The 22931-nt window shown below is 40.0% G+C and overlaps 1 long non-coding RNA gene across 1 annotated transcript; it reads left to right on the forward strand.

The window, feature by feature from the left end:
- Nucleotides 1-3220: 3220 nt before the first annotated feature.
- On the forward strand, nucleotides 3221-7051 carry LOC138112282 (uncharacterized). Its single transcript, XR_011151635.1, has 5 exons — nucleotides 3221-3334; nucleotides 5456-5599; nucleotides 5757-5795; nucleotides 6060-6372; nucleotides 6660-7051. It is a non-coding gene; the product is annotated as an uncharacterized lncRNA (long non-coding RNA).
- The last annotated feature ends 15880 nt before the right edge of the window (nucleotides 7052-22931 follow it).

The raw sequence follows: 22931 nt of genomic DNA on the forward strand, positions 1-22931 counted from the left end.
TAGAATTAGGTGTCAACAACTCTTAAGTCCTGGCAAGTATATGGGTGTCTCTAGGGGCACTTCACATGGTTTGGGTGATTTCCCAGGTGAGCACTCCTCAGACAGAAGACTGCGTTCCCTGAATGTGTGGCCTGAACAAACCAAGTTCTCATTTAGTCCTCACTGGGGTGAGATTAAAAGTGTGGCTTGCACTGGAATTAAAAAATCCATAAAGGAATTTCAAAGACTTGGACTTCAGGCTCTGACTTTTGTGAAGTGTTCTACTGCATATATATGGAGGAACAGAAAGGGCACAGAGGGAAGTGTTGAGGGGATCTGTCATTAGCTATGTGCAGTTATCTAGAGAGAATTCCAAAAACGGGTGACTCATTTTCCTAACTGTGCTCTGTGTCTCCAGCAGCAGCAGCATGCTTAGCAGTGGTGGCTGAGTGAGAATACTCTGCATTCTGCAGTTGTGGCAGTAGCTGCAGACATGTGGCAGAGGAGCAATGTTTTGAAGCTGGTGTTCAGGACTGCCTGTGCCAAGGGCAGCCTTGGTAGGCTTGGCATCTCTGATTGCAGGCTGGAGCTGCAGGATGTGCCTTCCAGCACCGGGGGTTTAACCCTTTCTTATGGCAGGTGTGGATGCAGAGATAAACTGGAAGCGAGTGTAATCTTGCAGGAGTGCTGCTTTAAAGCAGGGCTAAGCTGAATTGTGGGGGTGTCTCTACATCAATAAAGAGTATAATCATGCAAGGGTGGCTTTTGTTGCTGAGGGAACCCTGAAACCTGAGCAAGGATGTGATTTCTGTCTGGTAGCAGATGCTGTGGTGACTCACAGCAGTGTCAGTGCAGCACTGTGTGGGGCAGCTGACCAAGGCAGACACAAACTCTGTGAGCACACAGCTGGGAGCTAGTGGCACATCTTGGGTGGGACGGCTCAAAAAGGAGAGTTTTCTACTGTTACTACATACTCTTTAAATCTGGGTTTTATTCCAAGAAGAATGCTCTGAATAAAAAGCCATTTTAAAATAGGAATAAGAAAGGACTGTAATATGAAAATGTCCAGCTATAGATCTTACGGTATTGGATGTGACCTGCATTCACTTAATATTGTGTAATGCAATCTGCGTGGGAACCTTGAAACAGAAATATGAACACTGCCCCTACTTGCCACTTGCCGAGAATTCTCCTTTAGTCTACGCATGGGGCAATAATGAAAGGAGGTTGTTCCCTCTGGGAATTGAGCCCTTTATTCAAAATGTAGATCAGCAATTGAGCTCAAGAAGAATATCCATTAGGTACCAGTAATAGCACTTGTATCCCCTTTGCTGGATTCCAGCTACTAACTGGCAAGACATTAAAATGCTACAAAAGCCTGTGTTGAAACAGGACCAGGTACATCATTTCAACATTTAAAATGTACCAGTTCTGAGTGACAGAGAGCTCCTCAGAATTCATCCCTCAGCTTAAGGCGTTGCTGCTAACTTAGAGGGGAAGTAGTAATCTTCTGAAGAATGTGCAGGATTTTCAGAAAGAATTGCTAATATATCTATGCCTGTTTTCTCTGGCTACGTGTGTCAGTGAGTAATAGGGCTAACCTGAGCCCCCATGTGATTTCAGAACAGACTAAGGGGTGTGAGAGGGAGTATATGACAGAAAAGGCCCGGGAGACCTTTAAAACCTCTCCCAGCAATGTTACACTTCTATTACTGTTGAAATGTAAAAGCAGTAAGTCAAATGATTGGATTTTTTAAGCTAGAGTAAAAGTTTTAGACAGAGTTCTACCAATGGTACAGTTAAATATTTTGTTTAATTGGAATTGCTGTTGAAATTGGATATTTTTCTTGTCTGTGTCTTAAAAAAGTGAAGCCTTACTGTTATCAAATTGATCTTCTCTTTATTGGGTTCACAAAGCTTTTTGTGTGACTGTGGGTATTTCAGTGTAACTGGTAGTGTCTGGCACATAGTGACTGTTCCATGTAATGGGAAACATTGGATATTTCAAATTCCTTCTGATGATGGAGCAAATAACAGGGTAGACCTTGTCTGGGATGCTTAACCAGGAGTCAAGCTCTTTAGAGATGGAAATTGATTAAGTTTCTTTCCTCAAAAATACTATCTCCACTACCTGAAAAAGTAGTATAACAGACCTCAGTGAAGGTGTTAGGTCAGGCTTAGAGAGGTGCCTGTTCACGAGTATCAACCTAAAATCAGTATTTCACAAAGCACCTTTCACAGCTGTGTGTGCATCTCTGTCTTTAGCATTGTATTTAGGCCTGGGTGTTACAGCACCACTCACCAGAGCAACCATGGGCATGGACTTGTACTGTGGTGCCTTACCTGCACCATCTGCTGCCCAGTGCTTCCACGGAGGCCAGGATCTCTGCATCTGTGCTCTGTCAAACTCTGCTTGTCTATTAGACAAGGCACACAAGCAGCTGCAGGAAGAACAGAGTGTTGTAGTTCTGTCATTTACAGAAACTTCAATGTAGCCTAAAAGTAAATGAAGAGAAAATGAATCAAGAGCAAGAAGAGTCCAGTCTATAAAAAATGTTGTAATTCAGAGGACTCCTTGTACCTTGTAAGTGCTTTTATGTTTACAGAAAGTGCAGATGTATTCCATTTCTCCCCTCACCACAAATCTGCAACCCAAATCCCTCAACTTCTGATTTATCAGAAGATATTTTACAGATGTCCATGTGATAATGCTAGGAACCTCAATTATAAAGTTGTCAAAATAACACTTTTTTCTTAATGCAAATTCTGGGTAATATGGAGAATGACATTCCTTTGGAATGTAACAAACACAGTGAAGAGCTAAGTTCTTAGTCCTTTTGGCCACTAGATCACTAAGAGCTGAGTTCTTGTCCTTTTGGCCACAGATACACTGTAATGGTTTGTTCCTCAGATACTGATGCTCCAGAGATTGATTTTGCTTGGTTTTGTTGAACTGCAACTCTTGAGTAACCAGAAGCTTGTCCAGGGATTCAAACATATCCACTATAAGCATTTCATTACTTTGCATATTTTACTGTGCAGTCTTTTGACTCTTAGGCCACTAACATAAGGACTGGATTCCTTTACCTCTGTGCCAAGCACGGAAAAAAGCTCCAAGTGCTCACACTGGTGAGAAGCCTGTGCTCACCAGCTGGTTAAATTCCTGGTGTATCTTCCCCAGGTGCTGCAGGTGAATGTTCTCCTCCCTCTGTGCATTCTCTTTACCATAGGCTTTACAGTATCCCAGATGACAGAAAACTGCACAGATTGCACAGATCCCAGCAAACACTGAGTACTGGACTCGTGTCTAGCTGCCTGGATTTTTCTCATGCCTTTCATCATGCAGGTTGCAAAGGTACTGCAATTTCTCTTTATACCTTTCTAGTCTTTTGTAGTTTTTCCTTCTACTTTTTTGGCAATCAGCCAGGAGTTTGGTGCTTTTAGCTGGTCTGTAATTTGTTCTCAAATCTAAAGTGCTGCTTGGTTTACAAAAGACTGTAATAACTGCCAGAGCAGCATATGTGAGTGACATGAACAGTATTGTAGTAAGCAGCCAGCTACACAACCAGCTTGATTCATCACTCACTATGGGAGAGTGACAGTTCAGCATATGGCCAATCTCTTCAGATGCTGTTTTATTTCAAATATATTTAGGACTATTTAGTTCTTCCATTTGGGAAGTAGTTTGGCATTGTAAAGCAATTTCTCCTTAAGCTTTTTGACTGGTGTTTGGTGGTGTTCAGATCTCAAAGTTAGAGCTGAATTAAAGCTGCTTCTTTTATGCTGTAGGAGAATGGCAAAATGGAAACATGAATTATTCACTAGGGATTGTAAAGACCTCTTCAGGTACATTAAGGATGGATTGTTGAGTGATCTGTGTAATATTTTGCATAACTTATAAATTAGAACCACAACAGTGTTTATAGAGGCAGAACCTATTGTTTGTTTAGAATTAGAGCCAAATAATTGCGGAAAGGGTTTATGGTTTGTCTTTGTAGTGAGAAAATTGTAATGAGTTGTTCAACAATGCTATTTTGACTTCTCTTTTTTTGCTGATTATTAGTAAAGTGTTTTGTATTCAAATTAAATTGTGGGATAAGAACTCAAGACATAATGCAAAAATATTTTATTCTTCATTTCTGGGGTTATTGTACAAAAACCATTTATTTGGGAAGGGGAATACCCTGAGCTGCTTGTATTTTCATGTGAGTACAGAGAATTAGCTGATCTTTAGCTAGATAGTGCTGATAGTACATTCTGAATTCCCACAATTTCAAAATAATTGCTGCATTCCTTTTGTGACAAAAACAAAAAGCAAGCATTGAGCTTAGTTTCTTAAAGGAGTTTTAAGTAACTTGTAGAAAAGTAGTGGAAAATGAGCAGTTCTAGGCAGTGTTCTCTCAGTGGGACTGTTTCTATAATAAAGTTGGTATTTTTGCTCAGTTGATATTCAGTCTGGCCTATCAGTAACAGTAAAGAACATACTTATTCCAACTAAATTTTGCCACATTTCAAGCTTTATTCACAATGAAAGCAGAGATTCGTCTGCAATTTAAAGCTTGGCTAAGTGTTTTGTAGTGGATATGGAAATTAAACACCTCAAAGTGAGCAGCTATACTGTGGGAATACATAAATACTATTTTAAAAAACCCAACACAACTAAAACCCAACTACAAACTGCAGATAACTTCTGAAATTAAAAAAAAAAACCAACCCTCTTTTCATCTTAACAGCTGGTCTGATCAAATAATCTCTATGTATTTCAAATAGATATAGGAGAGCAAATAGAATAATGTTCTTTGCTGGAATCGTTTGGTGTTCTTTTATGTTTCTTACGTTTCCTTGTATTTTGAGCTGGAGAGTTGGAACAGATGGACTTCCATAAAAAGCCAGTGCTTCATTAGATTGGCAAGTTCAGCTTTCAGCTTTTTCACCTGAAGAACTGAGCAGTTGGATAGTCCTAACTCTGCAGAGATCCAAGAATGATTCTGGGGACTTGTGTCCTAACTCCATGATCCCTGCTTGGCCTCTTTCCCAACCCCTGCCAAGAAATTGTTTATGCAGTCATATCTCTGGCTGCTCTTCTTGTGGAAAAGCATTTGGTCAAGCACTGTGGGTGGCACCTTAAGTGCAAAACTCAGAGATGCTTGAAAGGAGAGTGTACTGAAGACCATGGGTCTTGTCTCTTTACTGTTGTGGGGTTTTTTTCCTTGTGGTTTTTTTTTTTTTCTCTGTAGGCTTCATCTTGTAGTTTCTTTGCCTCTCTGTAGGTTTTGGCAGAGCTGCAGGGATGTCACGCTCTCTTTGGTGCTGTGCAGGCATTTCCTTCTGCCTAGCATCTCATATTTCACACCCTTTATTTTTTCTTTTCCTTTTTGAGGGACTTTTGCCCTATGATACTGCACGGATCTCCTCAGCATAACTGTATGAACAGATTTACAGGACATGCAAGTTTTTAAAACTTTTTTTCATGTAGGGCCCTGGTTTATGCAATATCCTGATGACATAACAAGACATCATCATTCAGTGGGATGTGAAACACTCATTGTGATGTTAGTCAGCTGCACAGTGTATCTGTGCCTGCATACTTCGGCTGCTGATGCTCCACACTCTATTTTCTGTAAGTGTAGTGAGTGCATTCCTGGGATCTTTGTTGCAGAGTGCTCATGGCAGACCCTACCAATGTTATCTTTGCATTTAAGCATTGTGGTTTTCTACTGCTATGGAGATTGTTCTACCAGTTTTAATTCTCTTCAATCTAATTTCTCTGTTTTTAGATATACTACAAATTCTACCCTTCAGGAAACCCTACAAAGGTAAACCTCAAAAATCCCACTTTTGTTCATTCCATGGGTTTCAATATTTAAACAAACAGTGTTTGTTTTGTTTTTAACCTCAGTGTACAGCTATAATGCTGATCTTACCACTGGAAAACACAGGGAATGCTACACAGTAGAATTTTGGGGGTTGTCTGATCTTTTTGATACTTGTAGAGAATGTCTTTATCTACAGTCTTTTGTCCTCACTGTTTTGGAGCCTCTTCTAATTCATCTTTGTTGCTGTTGTGTTCCACATCATAGATGTTGCTTAACATAAAAAAAGTAAGCAGCAACTCTTCACATGAACCACATGGAAGACACTATTGTTTAGGAGAGCTGGTTTACACAGCTTTGATGGAACAGGACCATCCTGACTAAAGACCACTTGCTACAGAATTTGCTTATTCTTAAACAAAGATCCTCTGTCAGTCATTTGGGCTGTGCTAAACTGTGGTTGAAAGCAGTTTTGTTCCATGTGCATGCTTAGAAAATAGCAGTTGTGCCGTTATATCTCAGTGTTCAGCCATGTCCTCATCAGTTGAGTGTGCAACTATTCATAACTTCAAAAAGAAAGGTATGTTATACTCTTATGACTGTATCAGTAGGGTATAGTGTTGGCATTTGAATAATTATTCCCTTTCCCTCTAAAATACCACCTGAAAAATGTGTGAGAAGTTTATAGTTCTCAAATGTGAAACTTCCTCCTTATTCCCTTGGGTTTAGTCCAGTAATGCCCTGGTGTTCACCATTTTCTCTTAGGTTAGAATAAGGTGAACAAAATAACCTGATTCCAGGAAGTTGTGGACAGGAATGTGTTAGCTACTTCTCTCATTTTCTTTCCCCCCATCTGTTTGTTTGCAGTTTTTTTCCCTTTTGCCTGGGTAACATCTTAGCTGTGTTCCTTGGCAAATTAAAAGCAAGACAGAGAATGATTAGAATGATTTACTGCACAGAGAATGATTGACTTCAAGGTATATTTCTCTGGTTTTGTACTGCAAGTGGACAGAAGTTGTTCCTGCTGGTTGTCACTGTCATCTACAGAAGCAAATGTGAGCACTGGGGCTGTGGGAGTCGGGTGTTTACAGGCCTGTGGCATCATCTGCTCAGGTGCTTATGCTGACTGCGTATTTCAGTTCTGCCTTTGTTCTCCTAAGGTGTGGAAATTGCTTAATAGAATAAATGCCTTTTGTTGTATTGAAGCATTTCTCTTCTTCAATAAAAGCATTTGGCAGAACTGTCTCCTACTTAAGTTTCAGATTTGCTGGACTGTGTGTCACGTTTAAAGTATCAAGCAGTGCAACAAGCTTCAGTGGACAAGTCTGTGACCCAGTTTTCCATGCTATGTTTTTGTTTTGTGTTCCAAGTGTGAAGGTTTAGAAGTGCTCTGAATTTTGCTGTATGTGGTCATCCAAGCTACTCTGGTTGAGCTGAGAAGGATGAAGACTCGTCCTGCAGCTGCCACCTTCTCAGTAGAAAAGAAACATTCTTGATCACTTCCAAACCTTCCAAGCAGCTGCACTCAGCTCTCACACTGACACTGTGACATGAACTGGTACAAAAGTCTCTTGGCAACCCTGTTAGAATTTTAAAAGTGTCATAAATGTAAATAAGGCAAGAATTTTACAGTGTGAACTGGGGAGGAATTGGAGGGTAGAGGAGTAAACGGCTGAAGCTGGCACTACTTTCCTTTAATCCCTTTTCCATGTTCCAACTGACAATCTCAGATGCCTTCTGCTGAGCTTAATGCATGTAATGGAAGAAGCATGGCTCTAGTTTTAATCTTCTTGGGGACTGGAAGCCCCTTTGAATGCTCTGGTAGTCCACTTCCCATGAGAAAGAAGGGAAGAAAGAGGAAAGCCTTTTTTTAACTTGTTTTGTTTTTTTGATGGATTTGGATTGTTTTGTTGGTTTGTTTGTTTGTTTGCCAAGGTTGGTTGTATAATTGTTGGATTCTGTGCAACAAAGCTTTTGAATTAAGGAAGCTGAATCTGGCTGTTAGCCTTGCACCTGCTACAGTGCTGTGTAGTGAACTTGTGCTGCTGCTTCCCTGTTGTGTTGTGCTCACACCCACCCTGAAACTGAGCCTTGCATTGCCTGTACTGAGGGAGGGGGGAAGAAGGAAGAGTGGGATTTTCCAGCAAACAGCCAGAAATGTTCCTGCTTAGCAGACATTTCTTCTTTTGCTTTCTGCTTATCCTCTCATAGCACTGCCCAGTGGGGACAACTGACTGGTGACTACTCATGGTGGGAATCTCCAAGTTATGCTGACCAATGATGGCCATTTTTCTTCCCAGGTCTTGTGCGCACACTCTCACCATGCACGAGGCCTGTGTTTGTCCTGAGTTCTGCTGTAATATTCTGTTCCTATTCTTGTTCCCTTGAAGGCTTAGAGTAGAAATTACTCCAGTATGTGAGTTACTGTATGTCTTAATAGCTGAGGGACATAAATTTTTGTTTAAATTTCCCTGACAGAAGTTTATGTTAACAAACTAGTTTCAATTTTCTTGTGATGAAAGTAAGATGGAATATAAAACATTTTATAAATAAGGTGAAGCTTAAAAATATATGAAGATTTCACAAAATTGTGAAAAGAGCTAAAACCATTTCCGTTCCTTACATTGTGTATTTTTAAACTGACAGTCTTTGAAAACGTAATTCCTTTCTCTTTGCCTGACATTAAGGATGTTCTTCTTATTGTTGTTCAGAAGGTTATTTCTTACAGTTACAGCTTTAACTTGTCAGGACTGAATGCAAATTCCAGTATTTTACTTATTTCAAGAGCTGATGTTTGAGACGAAAGCCTTTTTTTTTCATTACTTAAATTACATATTTGTGTGGGATGGGAATCAGATGGCAGCATTTTAGAAATCTAGTTCACCACTTCAGTCTTTTGTGCCAGTTATCTGTCTGGTCAAGGCTGTGATATAGAGGCTTGGAAATTAGAGTTGGCATCTGTAGGCCTCTCTGTTTAAAGCTAAATTGAGTTAATAGAAACAGCCAGAAGTAAGGACTGGAAAAAACCAACCCAAACTCTGAGGCTGAGAGTTGGAAGACAGTGGCATAAGGTGATGCTGGGGTAGTGGTGCACAGCATGGTATGTGCAAAGCCATGGAGGACAAATGGGCCTTGCAGGAGTCCTGTAGAATGATTGAGCACTGTTAACCTTTATATGGTGTTTGCTGATCCAGACACTGCCAGACCCTGGAATTTGGGAAGTGCAAAAGTTTTTTTTTGTTGTTTTTTTTTTTTTTTTTTGTTGGTTTTTTTTTTTTTTTTTTTTTAACCTTGCCTGTAGCAGTTGATGTAAGAATAACTGAGGAGCCTTTTGGAGTCTCTGTGCAGGAAGTTACTGCACAAAAAAAAAAAAAAAAAAAAACCCAAAAAAAACCAACAACTCCACCAAAAGAATTTTCAGGAAAATATGCTGACTTAAAGAACATAGCAGTTATCTTTTACACTTTTGCTATATAATAATGTTTTATAGCTAGGATCTGTGCCTGGGCAATAGATGGTCCCTTCTCCAAAATTAATTAAGCTTTATTGTCAGCCAGTGGAAAGAAGAAAAATTCAGTGTCAGCATTGGTTCTTCAGCTGGTAGTAAAACCACTCCTAGCAGTGTGCACTTTATATTGCCTTTTTAGCTGTGTTCATGCTTAGCCTTGATGTGCATCAGAGGTCTTTTGAGCTCCTTTATGAAGATAAAAATATAATGTAACTGCACAGCAAATGAATGGGTTTTGTCTTTTTTGTGCTTATGCTTATTAGAAGTCCCAGAGGAGGCTGTTATTAACACAGAGGGTATTTGCATATTCCTGTACTTAAAAGCTACAACCAAGATTTTCAGTTGTAAAATAAACATTTATTTTATAAAGTGCAAAGTTCTACTTGGAGCACTGCAATCAGAAGACAAAAGATGTACTGATTGGTAGGTAGAGGCAATGTTAAGGATTTAGTTTGAAATATCTGAGCCTCATGTGATGTAAAAAGGACAACTTACTTAAAAATTTCACAAAATTGTATGTAAATCACGTGTGAGAATTGGGACAGGTAGAGTAATTAGATGCAATTGGCTAGGTGGTAAACCAGGGAAATGTTCCACAATTGTGTGTGTTTAAAAAGCATTATCATAATTGTGAGTTCCAATTTAAGTTTTTTCTGCTGTGCAAATGTGAAAACTCTTAACCATGGGGGAAAGGAAGGTATTTTTTTTCAATATTCAGGAGTATAAACCAGTGAGCTCGCACAGCTATTTCTGACAGTTGAATATTGCTTTAGCTGGGAACTTAATGTACACTATTCCTTTCAGAACATTTTCATAAATACATAAATCCCATTAATGGTTCTCAGCAAGACAGGCTGTTCTTTCAAGTTTTAGTTAAATCTGGTTTGTCTTACTCCATGCAATCAGACAGTCATGTAGTAAATAGGAAAAAAAATGGCAAAGCCCCTTGGTAATTAAGTACCACAGAAATGTTGTGGTAGTGGCCATCCATAACATCAGCAATCAGCAGAATCCTACCCATTTAGTTTCTCCTAGTATCAGTGACCTATGGCTTGGGGGTTTTTTTAACTTATTTGGCCTTTTGAAAATAAGTGTTTTCTAGTTGTTACTTTCTGTATTCCTTTATTGATTTGGTTTTTTTCAGGAGGGATAAAACCCCAACCCAGTAACAGTTGTTAGCACTTTCTGCCTTTCTCTCAAACAGATCACCATTTTGAATTTTTCTCCTCTAATTACAAGACAGGTTTTTTTAATTTCCTAATGCAGCAATTTTATATGCAAAGTGCTGGGCAGGAGGTTTATATTCCAGCATACTTTCCTGGCTTCTGAAGTAACAGGGCAGAGTGATGCCCCAGCAGAAGGTGGCAAAGCTGCTAGGCTGGCCTCCAAACTTCCATTATGTGATCACTTTGCTCCATCTGGGCAGCACCTGTTGGAAGAGAGGTAGTAAGTGAAACCTCACTCCAAGCAGTGGCTGCTCACAGAAACAACCCCCAGGGACAGGGAAAGCCCTGCCCTCTAACAAACCTTGTCCTTAGCAACATCAAGAGATCACCCAAAAGGAGGAAAGAGAACTAGTGAAGTTTGCCTGAAGATTCAGGGGTGCCAGTCACTTTGGGGCAGTCCACTTTAGACATGCAGATGACTTTGTACTTCTTATGAATAGAAACTACCCTAAATTCTCACATCCTGCCAGTAGCAGAACTGCCTGGCTTCCTCGGAGTGGGAGACAGGGAAGTCTTCTGTCAAAACAGAGAGAAACTGTAACTTTTACTGAGATTTTTTTTTTCAGTCAGGTCAGACTCGTGAAAGGATTTCATTCCTTCCTATTATCCCTTGAGACAAAGGTGAGGAGGAAGATTACTGCTAATCCAGAGTATGAGAAATTGAAAAGATATGGTCCCAGAGGGGTTTAATAGAGGATGAACCCAAAGCTTTGGAGCCTGTGAAAAGGAAATTCAAGTAGTAACTGCTCTGCAGTCGTAGTTTGTGACCAAGAAATGATCTGCCATGGAGGGCAAGAAGGTCCAGCTGCAGAAGGGGCTGAGCTGGCTGGGAACAGGAATGTCAGAAACAGAATGGATCCCTGTATGGGACTAGGAAAATCTCTGTGCATAAAGGCAACTCTCCTTTATGCATATAATGTAATTGGGTACTCAGACAAAGGGAAAGATGGGGCTGTATTTCTAGAGAAATTCCTCTGTATTCAGCCGGATTAGAAGTAATCAATCATCTGATAAGCTGTTATAAAAAGTGATCAATGCTGTCCATTTTGAATTAATTAAAAATACTGACAACTTGAAACAGTTTTTTGCCAGCAAATTCTTGCAGCTTGAAATGAAATAGTTATGTAAATTTGAACTGTTTCAGGGCTTAAAAGGTGTTGCATACACTGCATATGCTAAAAACCTTCACTTTTTTCTCTACTCATGTTAATAATAATGATGTAGCCCTGAAGCATTTATGACCGCTCCTGGAGTTTTAGAATCAGATGGGGTTGGTCAGATCACTTAGTGATTTTGTAAAGATTTTGAAAATGGGCATCTTAAGTATAACATTTCTAGCTAATGGTCATTTGGACTTTCAGTGTAAGTTAAACTGCTTTTCTGGCAACAAAATTATATAAATAGGAGCTGGAATTTCTCTGAAGCACAAGGCCACATGCAGATAGGTGAAATATGAACCTTACTGATGCAACTTATGGGAAGCTGTTCCTGGTATTGCCTCCTGTTATCAGAACATGTTAGTTTTGGTGTTGGAGGCACTCGAGGTCCTTCTTTGCAGCAAGGAAATCCTGCAAGTGTGGCTGTATAAACAATGTGGAAATGCCATGTGGACAATGTGTAAGGTTTTGTCCTGAGGAAAAAAACAGAGGGTTGAAAAGGTCCTTCAAACAGGAATGCTGGTTCATGTGGCACAGCAAAATATCCAGAAAGTGGGAATATTTTTCCTTCTGGTAATGATCGACTGCATTGTTAGGGCTTAACTAGTGAGCTAAGTGAAAAGTAATATTAAAGCAAATTGTTTTAAGGTCAATGTCAGTGCTTTCAGTCTTTTCTTTCTGTTGTTCCTCCTGCTTAGAACAGAAATAGATATTGAAACCAAACATTTAACTGAATTTTTTTACATTCCTTTTTTTTCCTTTTTTTTAAGACCAGGTTTACTGTCAAGGGTCTGCTTCTCTTGAGAGCTTCCAGATTAATGACAGTGAAGTTCAAAGCACTGAACAGAAATGAGAATAATAGGGAAATGAAATTGAGAACTCAGTTCATAGTTGTTATAGTAAAAATTCTATCAGTAGGCCTCCATTAATGCTCTATGGCAGTTTCAGTTTGTTGATGAATGTAAAGAGGTTTCTTTTTTCTAAGATGCTTTCATGGTTGTAATAATTCACCAGTTTTGAGCTTAAAAAAACTTCATGCTAATTTCTCAGATTGAAAGCTTTAGAAAAGCAGTGTTTGTTTTGAGGAGGTTACACAAGAAGCTGAAAGTTGAGCAAATATCAACTTGTGAGCCTAAAAGTCATAAGAGAAGGAGGCCACTTGTAATAGTAGTGGGAAGTGAGTAATCTAGCTTGAATTAATAAGGAAAGATTGGGCAGCCCTAAAGGTTTATAGTTTAACTGTTTTGGTTTTTCAAACTCAATCTATGTTGCTGGTGTTGAAACCAATGCCAGCGTTTTCACTTCTGCCATCATATGGATTACTTCCACCTGTGAATTACAGTTTTTTAACAGTTTTGACTAGAAAGCAGCAAATTATACTCTCATGTGCTCCAGACAACATTGTGACTTTTATTTGCCATGGAAAATGACACTAAATTTGATGGTAAAATGCTCTTAGGAGGCCAGAGGAGTTGATATTTCTGAATATTCTGTGTATGAATCTCGTTTGGTGTGCCTGAGGAGGTGCAGGTAATGATGCTTAGCAGCTCTCCATACAGAAATAAGATGCTGGAAAGCCCTTGGAGAGGTGGAGCAAGATAAGGATCCCAATCTGAGGAGAAGGAAAGAGCTTTTCAGCTCCTTGTTTACCTCTCCAGTAAGTTTCTTTAAATTCAGTGGGAGCCGGAGGCTGCTGTGCTATTGCTGTCAGACACTTCTTCAGCAGACCCTTGACTTCCTCTGGCACATTGAAGGGCTTAGATGATGCATGTTGTCCTTATGTTAACTTCTCCTTTTTTTTCTGCAAAAGCCTTGGAAAAAAGCATCTGTTCTTCCAGCAGATACTTAGACCAGCACAATGGCTGGGACTCCTCATGGGAGTGCAGAAAATTCCCAAGGGAGCTTTATGTCCATTAGATAATTGGTGAGCACTGAAGAGTATTTGTGGTAATGTTTTGTTCAGGAAAGTAATATACACTTTATAGCCCTAGGGAAGAAGGCTGGTTGAATAAGATTGTAGCAGTGGATTGGTATTTGAGAAAATAAACAGTTTTTAAGTTTAAATTCCTGACTGGAAGGGGTTTCCTTTAACATGTTTATGCCTTGGGGGGTGCAAACTTTTCTATATCCACTAAGTGTCTGGTTACCTGGTGTTTGTAGCAGAAATAGCCAAGTTTTCTTTAACCCTGAAAACCCGTTGAAACTGGAGGTTATTATCCGTTAATAGGACAGTAAGTTGGCAGTAGGATCGTAAGGTCTGGTATAATGATCTTTTCTTATCTCAAATTTTGGCTAAGGTACTGTATCCTTTCAGGTATTTCCTAAAAGGAGTGTTGGAATCTTTTCAGAGTCTGTGGAGAGTCTGGAGTCCCAGCACTGAGGTTTCATGCATCAATATTATTTGTGAGTTTTGATTGCTGCCACTTAAATAATACAGTATCTTGAAGGGTGCTTTTTAAATAAACCTCATCCTCCTCATCCCAGCCTCTTGGAGAGATCTAACTACTGGACTTTTGGATTCAGGGAACATGCTTTCATTTGTATTTTAATTCTCTGGCATAATTTCCAAGGTTCTTTGAATCCCGTGGTGCTCATTTATAGATTTTAGGTTACTATAGGGTTACTACATTATAGGGTTACTATATTTTTCATGTTTGTAACAGTATAGATTAATCTGAAGTGAAAATGAGCCTGAATTATTACAAAGAGCTGTTCAGCAGCAATAAGGGTTATTTGTTTTGTGTGGATCATGAGAGGAGGGCCCTTTTTCTGCAGGGACTGCCTTCTGCAGCGTCATGCTGCACAGTTTGTTCTTGCATGGCTCTTCAGCTCTTTATCTATTTATTGGAGTAATGAAAGTGAGTGCTTCTGGGAGAGGGCGAGGTTGTACATTAAAAGTGCAGCACACAAACTTCTCATTTCCATCAGCCTGGCAGCACTACCACACTCGGCGTCCCTTTCAAGTTGTGTGGCTGCTGTCACAGCTGCGCCACGAGCACGGCGGGAATCATTGCAGGCCTGTTGTGTTCTGTGCTGCAGCTTTCCTGGTCTCAGGCAGGCAAAGCTCTTCCCCTTTTCCTGCTGCTTTCATTCACTTAGGCAGTTCTGCAGTGCCACTGTGAAAGTTGCAGATGTGAAACTCCAGGCCTTAAGTGCACACTGAGGATTGCTCTTGCATGTGTAAGATGGATATGCCGGAGCAACAAAGTGTGCATCTTAACATTTCAGCTGCTCAAGTAGAGGCTTCTTTCTCCCACTCGCCTTCCAGCTAATAAGAGGAATAGAAAAATATGTTGGGGATGAGAACATGTTGGTTATAGCCATTTTTCACTGACATTTTTCCTTTCATTTTTTTGGATCCATCCAAATACAATTTTTATAAAAAATGTGTTCTGTTTCCTTAGGATTTCCTGATTTACAAAGCCATTTAATCCTCCTGGTGAAGATTTCGGAATGTCAGACCTACCTCATGCTCCATTCTACAGAGCATAATACTGCAGCATCCTGTGCAGGGGCTCCAGACAGCAGTGATTGTCCTTGGCTGGTGTTCCCCAGATGCCAACCCAGCCCCTCTCTCACCGCTCCCCCTCAATAGGAGGAATAATAGGAACTAAGAGGGAAAAGTTTGTGGATAGAGGTAAAGGCAGGGAGATCACTTGCCAATTGCCATCATGGGCAAAACCACTTAAGAGTTGGGGAAGATGATTTTTCTTTCTAAGATGGAAAATGTGTATTGTTTATGACCAATTTGATTTGCTATTGCAGAAACCAGACAAGGATAGAGTCATGTACACCTGCCCCCCACCCCGTTCACTGATTTTTTTGGTGGACCTTATTCCTTAGTCTGACCTTAAAGGAAAAGCAGTTTTAGGTGGTGCTTGTCCGGGTCTTTTTTAGTTGTACATTTTAACAGAGAATCTTTTGTGTAGTTCCAGATTTGAAAAGATTCTTGGAAGTTCTATAGACATAGAAAATTTGAATTTACTGATGGTGTTTGTTTTAAATCTTTGTAATGTGTGTTAGGCACAAAGCCATACATTATTATAATGTTATAGATTAACAGACTGTAGGAAGGAACTCTTAATTTTGATTCAGGTCTGTTGAAGCAAATATTTGACAGATCTTGATAGATGGAAGTTGTTCTTTTGAGCTGTGTGTAAATTAACTTCATAATTTCAATTTAAAGTATATATTTTTCATTGATAGGCACTGACCCAGGGCAGCCTGAAATGACTGACGAATTGATTGTTGTTTTTTATCAAGAAAAATCTTACTTATTTTCATGTTGGGAAGAGATGAAACTTCAAACTACTTTAACTCCTACTATGAGATTTAAAAAGAAAAAATTGCACCAAAGCAAAAACCATTTGTTGCTATGAGATGCTGAAATTCTCTGGGACACCACAAATTATAGGCACAGGGTGAGGGAGAAAGTAAATATAATAATGTGTCTCTCTTTATATTACTGAGTGATGAGATTTAATGCATTTTGCTGTTTGACCTCTTACACACCCCCTCCAGTTTAGTCTCTCTTGTCTCTCCATTATCTGTGAGTTTATTCCCATCCATGCATCTTCTAATACGAGAAATCGAATCATGGCCAGCATACAGCCTTGAATGTAAATAGGATATGGCCCCATCATCTGGTGCTCTGTGAAATAATTATGGCTATCATTTCACCTATTTTTGTATGTTTTTTAGCTGGGCCAAAAAAACTACTGCTTTTGTTGTTGGAGATGTTAAAAAAAATCCCAACAACAAACAAAACCCCCAAACCTGTAATTTGTTTTTCATGAAAACAGCCTAATTTTTGGGTACCTTTTCCTTCCTAAAACATGGAGCAGGAGAAAGGTACTGTATGAGAGGCAGGAGTGCAATCAACGCCTCTCTTTTCCTCCCTTGCCCCCAAGTATTTTTTTCTTGGTAATGTTTTTGTCAGAATGCAAAGTAACTGAAACATGCAAGGAAAGTTTCATCTCTGGAGGGCAAAAATTCTAATTTGCTAGCTTATATAAGGTTATTTACCTCAGGACTATATTGTAGTATAGTGGTCTATGTGCAAATTTAAACAGATTTTTATAGAAAATATTGCAGTAACTGTTAACAGTGTAGGCTGGGGTATCAAATTTGGGGGTCTTGTCTTTAAAAGGCACTTGGGCAGATGCACACTTAAGGAACTCTTGGGCCATAATAGTCACGAAGCTAGAAGTCATTTTTGTTTTATCCTTCAGTGGAAACGTCAGGATTTAATGTTAAGCAGTTTTCATTTAGTGCTGTGACTTAGTGCTTCTCTTGCAGTTTTAAATTGGTGTTTACAGGAGATACTTGTGATATTATGGTTTAAATTAAAAGGTAAGAAATGAAGAAAATTGTCACCTAACCAAAATATCAGAAAGGACATTTTTCCCGCTGGTTAGGCAAAAAGCTGCTAGATACCTTACTGTGTTGTTATGCTGCAAATGTGCTCCCAAAGCGGAGTTGCTCCACCATAACTTTTTCCCCCACGTTTAAAAGAACAGCCTTTCTTGCTGCTGTGATTTCATCAGTGAAATTCAGAGGAGCGTCTGCTTAAAAAAAATCTTGCAGCCTGGGGCCTTAGAATCAAAGCTAAATTTGGGTTGTTCAGCACTTACTAGTTCAGTGAATTTGTGAATAATCTTCCATGAAGGCTTATACCACTTCCCTGGCTTGTGAAGCTCCTGTCCTATTCACGGTGCTTGTCACAGTAAGTGCTGGCCTGGGGAGCAGAGGCTGCCCTACACCTGCGTGTGGATCTGCTCTGTGTCCACCTTCCATTGCCCTACATACTTGTCTTAATGGGGTTGCTGTCAGGCTGGATTTGGGAGACTCTGCCCACAGATGAGCTGTTGGGAGGCACTGCTGTCTGCTGAACACCCTGGTGAAGCCCTTTGATGGCAGGAGCCCTGGCCAGCCGGCCTGGTGGCACCGGAGCGAGGTGACACACACCTGCCCCGGGCCATGGAGCTGCCATGCAGCCTGTGGAAACCAGCCCTGGGTGGTGTCCTCTTCATCCTAAATGTAAACACGGGGAGATGCTGCATGCTGGGAAGTACCCTGTGCTGGCAGGCCAGCTTCCAAATCCTGCCAAGGTGCTGAAGGAAAGGGACATTGAAATACCATTCTGGAGTACTGCTTGGTGGGGTGGGGCTTCTCTGCCCCACACTGTGGTGCTGTGGAGGTTTGTCCAAAATGGGCTGCTCTCACTCCCATCCTTCCTCTGCAAGATTTTCCTGACAGCAGTATGTGTGCTTAGTATGAAACTTCCTATCTTAGCTCAGCAAAATGGTCTGTTTTTCTAGGCTTACACTTAGAAGAACACTTCTAAAAAAACGGGGAGGAAAAAAAAGGTTTTGCAAAACACTACAGGAGTAAAAACCGGAATCTTTCATTAAGTATCTCAGCTGGTAAATAAGAATTTATAGGGCTTGGATATAAAGTATGTTCCCTTTGTGTAACTGTGTTTCCAAATGCAGTCAGCAGAGAAATAAGTTCATGCTAACAAATTTTGTAGGAGTTCTGTGATGTGATTCCTTATTCCTTACCTAATTTTTGGTTTGGTATTCCCTTGTTAATGGACTGGAGTTCCTGCAAACTTCAGCTACTGAAGGATGTTTTAAGGCAAGCTAATTTACCCCCTGAAGGGAGTGAGGGAAGGAATTTAATCTCTTAGCTTGCTTTTTCCCTGAGAGTAACTTCCCAGCCACTCTGGGCTTCACTCCCAGACTCCCTTCAGTCCTGTCCTCAAGGGATATGTTTGTCCTCGAGGCTCCTAAATTCAGTTAGCTAACATATGTTAAAGTAATTGTGAAGACAAGACAGCTTGGTTTTGATTCATGTTAGCATCTCATGTTCATCCCTGGACTTAATACAAAAGTTAATTTTAACTTGTTAACCTGAGTTGTTTTGCCATTGTTTATATTAAATTCTCAGTTAGCTTTTTTAAGGTGAGAAAAAAATCTTTTATCTAATATAGGTATCTGTCCTCCTGAAGGAGTTGAGGTAACTTCTTTCCTGCTAGCACAGGAGAGTGCAGCTCTCTTCATTGAGAGTTTGGTCAGAGGGCTCTTACTTCTTTAGTTGATTTCTGCTTCTACTCTGGAATATTGTTCCAGGACTTCCACTTAGAGGGAGGAAGGAGATAGTGGGGCAACTCTAACCTACAGTGTGGAATTTTAGGCCAAGAAAATCTTTAGCTTGGTAGCTGAGTCTATAGCGGAGTGTGCCAGCAACTGGGCATGGTTGCCCTGTGGTAACCACCACACTATTCTTATTATCTTCACCCGAAGATAAGTGGGGTTTGGGTTGTTTTTATGTTGGCATGGGATAATGGACTCCTTCACGTGTGCACCTTTGCCAACACGAGCAGATTCCCAAATAGGCTGGGTTAGATGTCCAGTGTAAGGTAATTAAGTCAATAATGCCAATATTTAAATTCTAATTTTCTTAAACTGCCATTTTGCTCAAATTATGGTGAAAAGGAATCAAGACTGAGCTCGAAACGTTTTCCTTAGCTTTTAATATTTTCTCAAAGTACTTCCTTTCATATTTGAAAGGAAAGTAGACATTGTACATTGACTTTTGGTTTTAATTTTGTAAGAGAAAGAGGAGCAAAGTTAATTTGCCTTCCATACTCTCAGCACAAATTCTATTCCTGTCTAGGTAATGGTTTAACCTTGAGTTTTGGCTGCTTACAGTGTAGGATATTGCTCGAGGAAGTACTAAGCAGTCCATCTGCAAAGTGATCCTGCAGTTAATGCTGAATGCCACAAGTTTTTGTTAACTTAAGCTTGTGGGTTTCTACACTTATTAGGAGCAAGCTGGCTTTTTGGCTGGCCTGCTTTCTCCGTGCTCTTAGTCCTGTAGTCAGGCTTTGGAATTGCTTGGCTGTTTGGATTCGGATGTTGTGTTGGTAAGGCAAGGAGCTGCCATAGCTGTTCTTTTTAAAACCCATTGCATGGTTACAAAACAGGTTCCCAAAAACAAGTTGTGTCCCCCTCGCTTCTCACATGCAAGTCACTCTGACTTATAAATAGAACTGTACTGATAGACAGAACTTGGCCCATCCTCTTGTCCTCTTATGCGAGTTATTTTGATTTAAAAATAGAACTGCCTAGAACTGATATGTATTGAGGAGGTTGGGAAAGTTCACTTGTAGACACTGCTGGGATTAAGCAGCAAGTGCCAGCGAGCAGTGTGCGGGTTCTCATCAGTAACCAAAAGATTTCAAAGCACAGTAGCATTAACTTCACTTTTCCAAGGAGCTGTGCAGTTGCTTCGGGTTAGATTTCCACATGTTGTTCCTTTGCTGTAGCTTATCAAATCATATACAAAATACACCAAAGTATGTGCACCTCCACAAAGAAGTAGATGTTGGGAGTGCTGGAAAGATGAAAATGCTTCTGTGAGCAAGGGCTACCTAGGCAGTAGATAGCTGTAATTTGTAATTTATTGAACTGCTGCTTTGATCATTGCATTACTGCAGTGTCTTTAAGCATATGTTCTTTCTGAATGCCAATGCTTCCTTAGCATATTTTAAGGAGCTCTGCCCTGGTGTTTGCTCTTAGTTTTGTTTGCTTTTTTCTTTCAGCTAATTTCTAAATTTTCAATTTTCAATTTTCCTTGTTTTCTGTTGTTTCTTAAAAATATATAGCTTTTTTAAGTTTAGGTTTTCTGCTTGTGACACACTTTAATGTGCATAAGAGACTTTTCTTGGGTGTTTGAAAATCTTTATTTATCTAGGCAGTCTTGTTTGGCTTTTCTCCTTCCACTTCAGTTGCCTTAGGCATTTAAATGCAGAGCTACACTGAGCATGCTAAAAGCCTGGGGATGGGAGAAGGTTAATCTGAATAATTTCCATAGTATACTTTAGAGATGGACTGATGTCAGCAGTCGCTTGATAGTAGTTTTACTATCAAAGTTAAATTGTGGGTCTGCAGAGGAATAAAGTTGAAAGGCATGATTTGAAGAAGGAAAAGTAATTTATTCTTGCTTTTTTTTCTATCCTAAAAGCCTTTCCTAAGAAATCTGTTTTGTATTTCTATTGAGTACTGTTATATCTAGTACTTAGCTGCCTCTTTTGCCTCCTTACCTGGAGTATAAGAGCTTGACAAATTTTTTGAGGTAAGGAGTAAATGAAAAACAAGACCTCATAAAAGTGTCTAAATGTTGACAGATGAATGATTATTTCAAGTGGTAGAAGAGAGATTCATTACATTTCTTTTCAGCAGGGTTGCTATGGTTAGCTGAGCAATATGGGAGGAGAGGAGTGTGAGAGCTTTTCCTACCTCTCTGAGCATCTTGTGACTATAAAATTCTTCTATTGCTTATCTAGATTTTTCCTGCATGTTCTAAATATACCAGTGCTTGGGAGATTACTCATTTTTTGTTAAAATGAGAGAGAAAACATGAAAAATTAAAGCAGTTCTGAAGTAGAGCACTTAAAATTCAATATCTTCAGTGCTACCTGAGTTAGGGACAGGATGTGATGTGTCCTAAAACCTAAAAAACAGTTTCCATCTCGTGGGCTGGACTTGGAGGTACCCATTGGAATAACCAAAGTTCAGTGGGAGCTTCCTCCATTGAATGGTTTGAGTGTGTCAGCATCTGACAGCCAACAAGTTGCTCTGGGAAGAGGCCTTTTTCCCTTTTTTTATTCCTGAAGAAGTATGACTGTTTATAACATTTTAATTTAAGAAGTATAACATTTTAATTTAATTTTAATTTAATACAAAAATGCTTTCTATGCATACAGTTAGCTAAGCATGCCACAAATGAGAGGCTTTCTTTTAGCTAGCCAGTGTAATGGATCCAAGCCTGAACTTATTTTGAAGGACACACAGTTAATTGTATGTGAACTCTACCTATTTGGACTTAATTCAGAAAACAATGTGTTGTCCAGGGGGATGCACACAGAGTAAAAAATAATCTTGAAAAGAGGAGGTTTGCTTTGTACGTGCATTAAGGATAGGATGTTATTTTGATTGTTTAAGCATTGTTTTACCCACTGTTAACCAGCAGAGAGCACTTTAGTTTGTAACATATAGAAAAAGTGAAATTGGGAAAGGCTGGAGTGCTTTTTCATGCTCCAAGATGGCCATTAAAAACAAATTGCCTGTGAAAACTAAATTCCTGTGTTCGTGCATTATTGACAGTGTTTGTGTTTTGTACCAAAATATGGTCTGTAAGTAAGAATTTCATCGTATGTCAGTGGCTTAAGTGAAGATCCAAGCTAAATTTTATGGGTAGTGTTTTGATAGTGTTTATTTAAACTCTGCCCTGTATGAGGTGCAGTTCCTCAGAATACCAACCTTGCTGGGCTGGTGAGGGGAATTACCTCCCCAGTTTGGAGCCCCTGGGTCAGGTCATGCCAGTTTGTTTCCAGCCCATGGAGACGGCGAGCACAAGGACTTGTTGCCAGCACACAGGAAACAGCTCCCGTCTGATGATGCTGTTGTGGTTGCTCACTGAAATTCATTTGTAGGGAAGGCTCCAAGGAGAAAGCTTTCAGGCAAATAGCATTATGAATCAGTGCATTACATCTTCTTCTTTTCTTAGTCTGTGGAACGCGTGTTGTTTGTCGTGAGTGAAATGCTGCTGAAAGGAGGGTGAAGGGTGAGAAGATCTGAAAGAGGCAAGGCAGGAGGATCCTGGTATGAACCTCAACCACCCCCAAAATGCATGTATTAATTGGTCATTGCTTGATTAAGGAAAACCTCAACATGCAAACAAACAGCCAAATATCACCCCCACCCCCTAACCCCCAGCAAAATAACAACACAACAAACCTTCTCATTGTCACTTCTGTCAACCTCTGATGTGACTGATTTCACTTCAGAAATGGGCAAATTAGTGTTTTGCTAACTCAAGTGTGCAGTATGAGTACAGAGGATGGGGCTGTTTGCAGGATGTCTGATACCTGTTCCACCCTCTCACCTTCCCTGAAGGGGATCCTAAGGGGCAGCGTCAATGTAGGAATCCCTAGATGTGCCTGAGGAGGTGCACAGCCTGAACTGTGGTAATGACATAATTCAGACATGTCTTGAACGACTGCTGTCATGGCTGTTGGTAACGTGTGGGTTGTGTGTAATGTGTCTTAATGGGCACAGAGGGGAGAGGATCATTGCTTTGAAGTCTCTGGCCTCTCCTGATTTTTTTTTTTTTTTCCATGAGACTTGCAGGGAAGTAGCCAAAGCATTCAGCGGAGTAGGTGGCAGCATGAGGAAACATG

This window comes from Aphelocoma coerulescens, chromosome 6 (assembly GCF_041296385.1).
Source record: "Aphelocoma coerulescens isolate FSJ_1873_10779 chromosome 6, UR_Acoe_1.0, whole genome shotgun sequence".
NCBI lineage: Eukaryota > Metazoa > Chordata > Aves > Passeriformes > Corvidae > Aphelocoma > Aphelocoma coerulescens.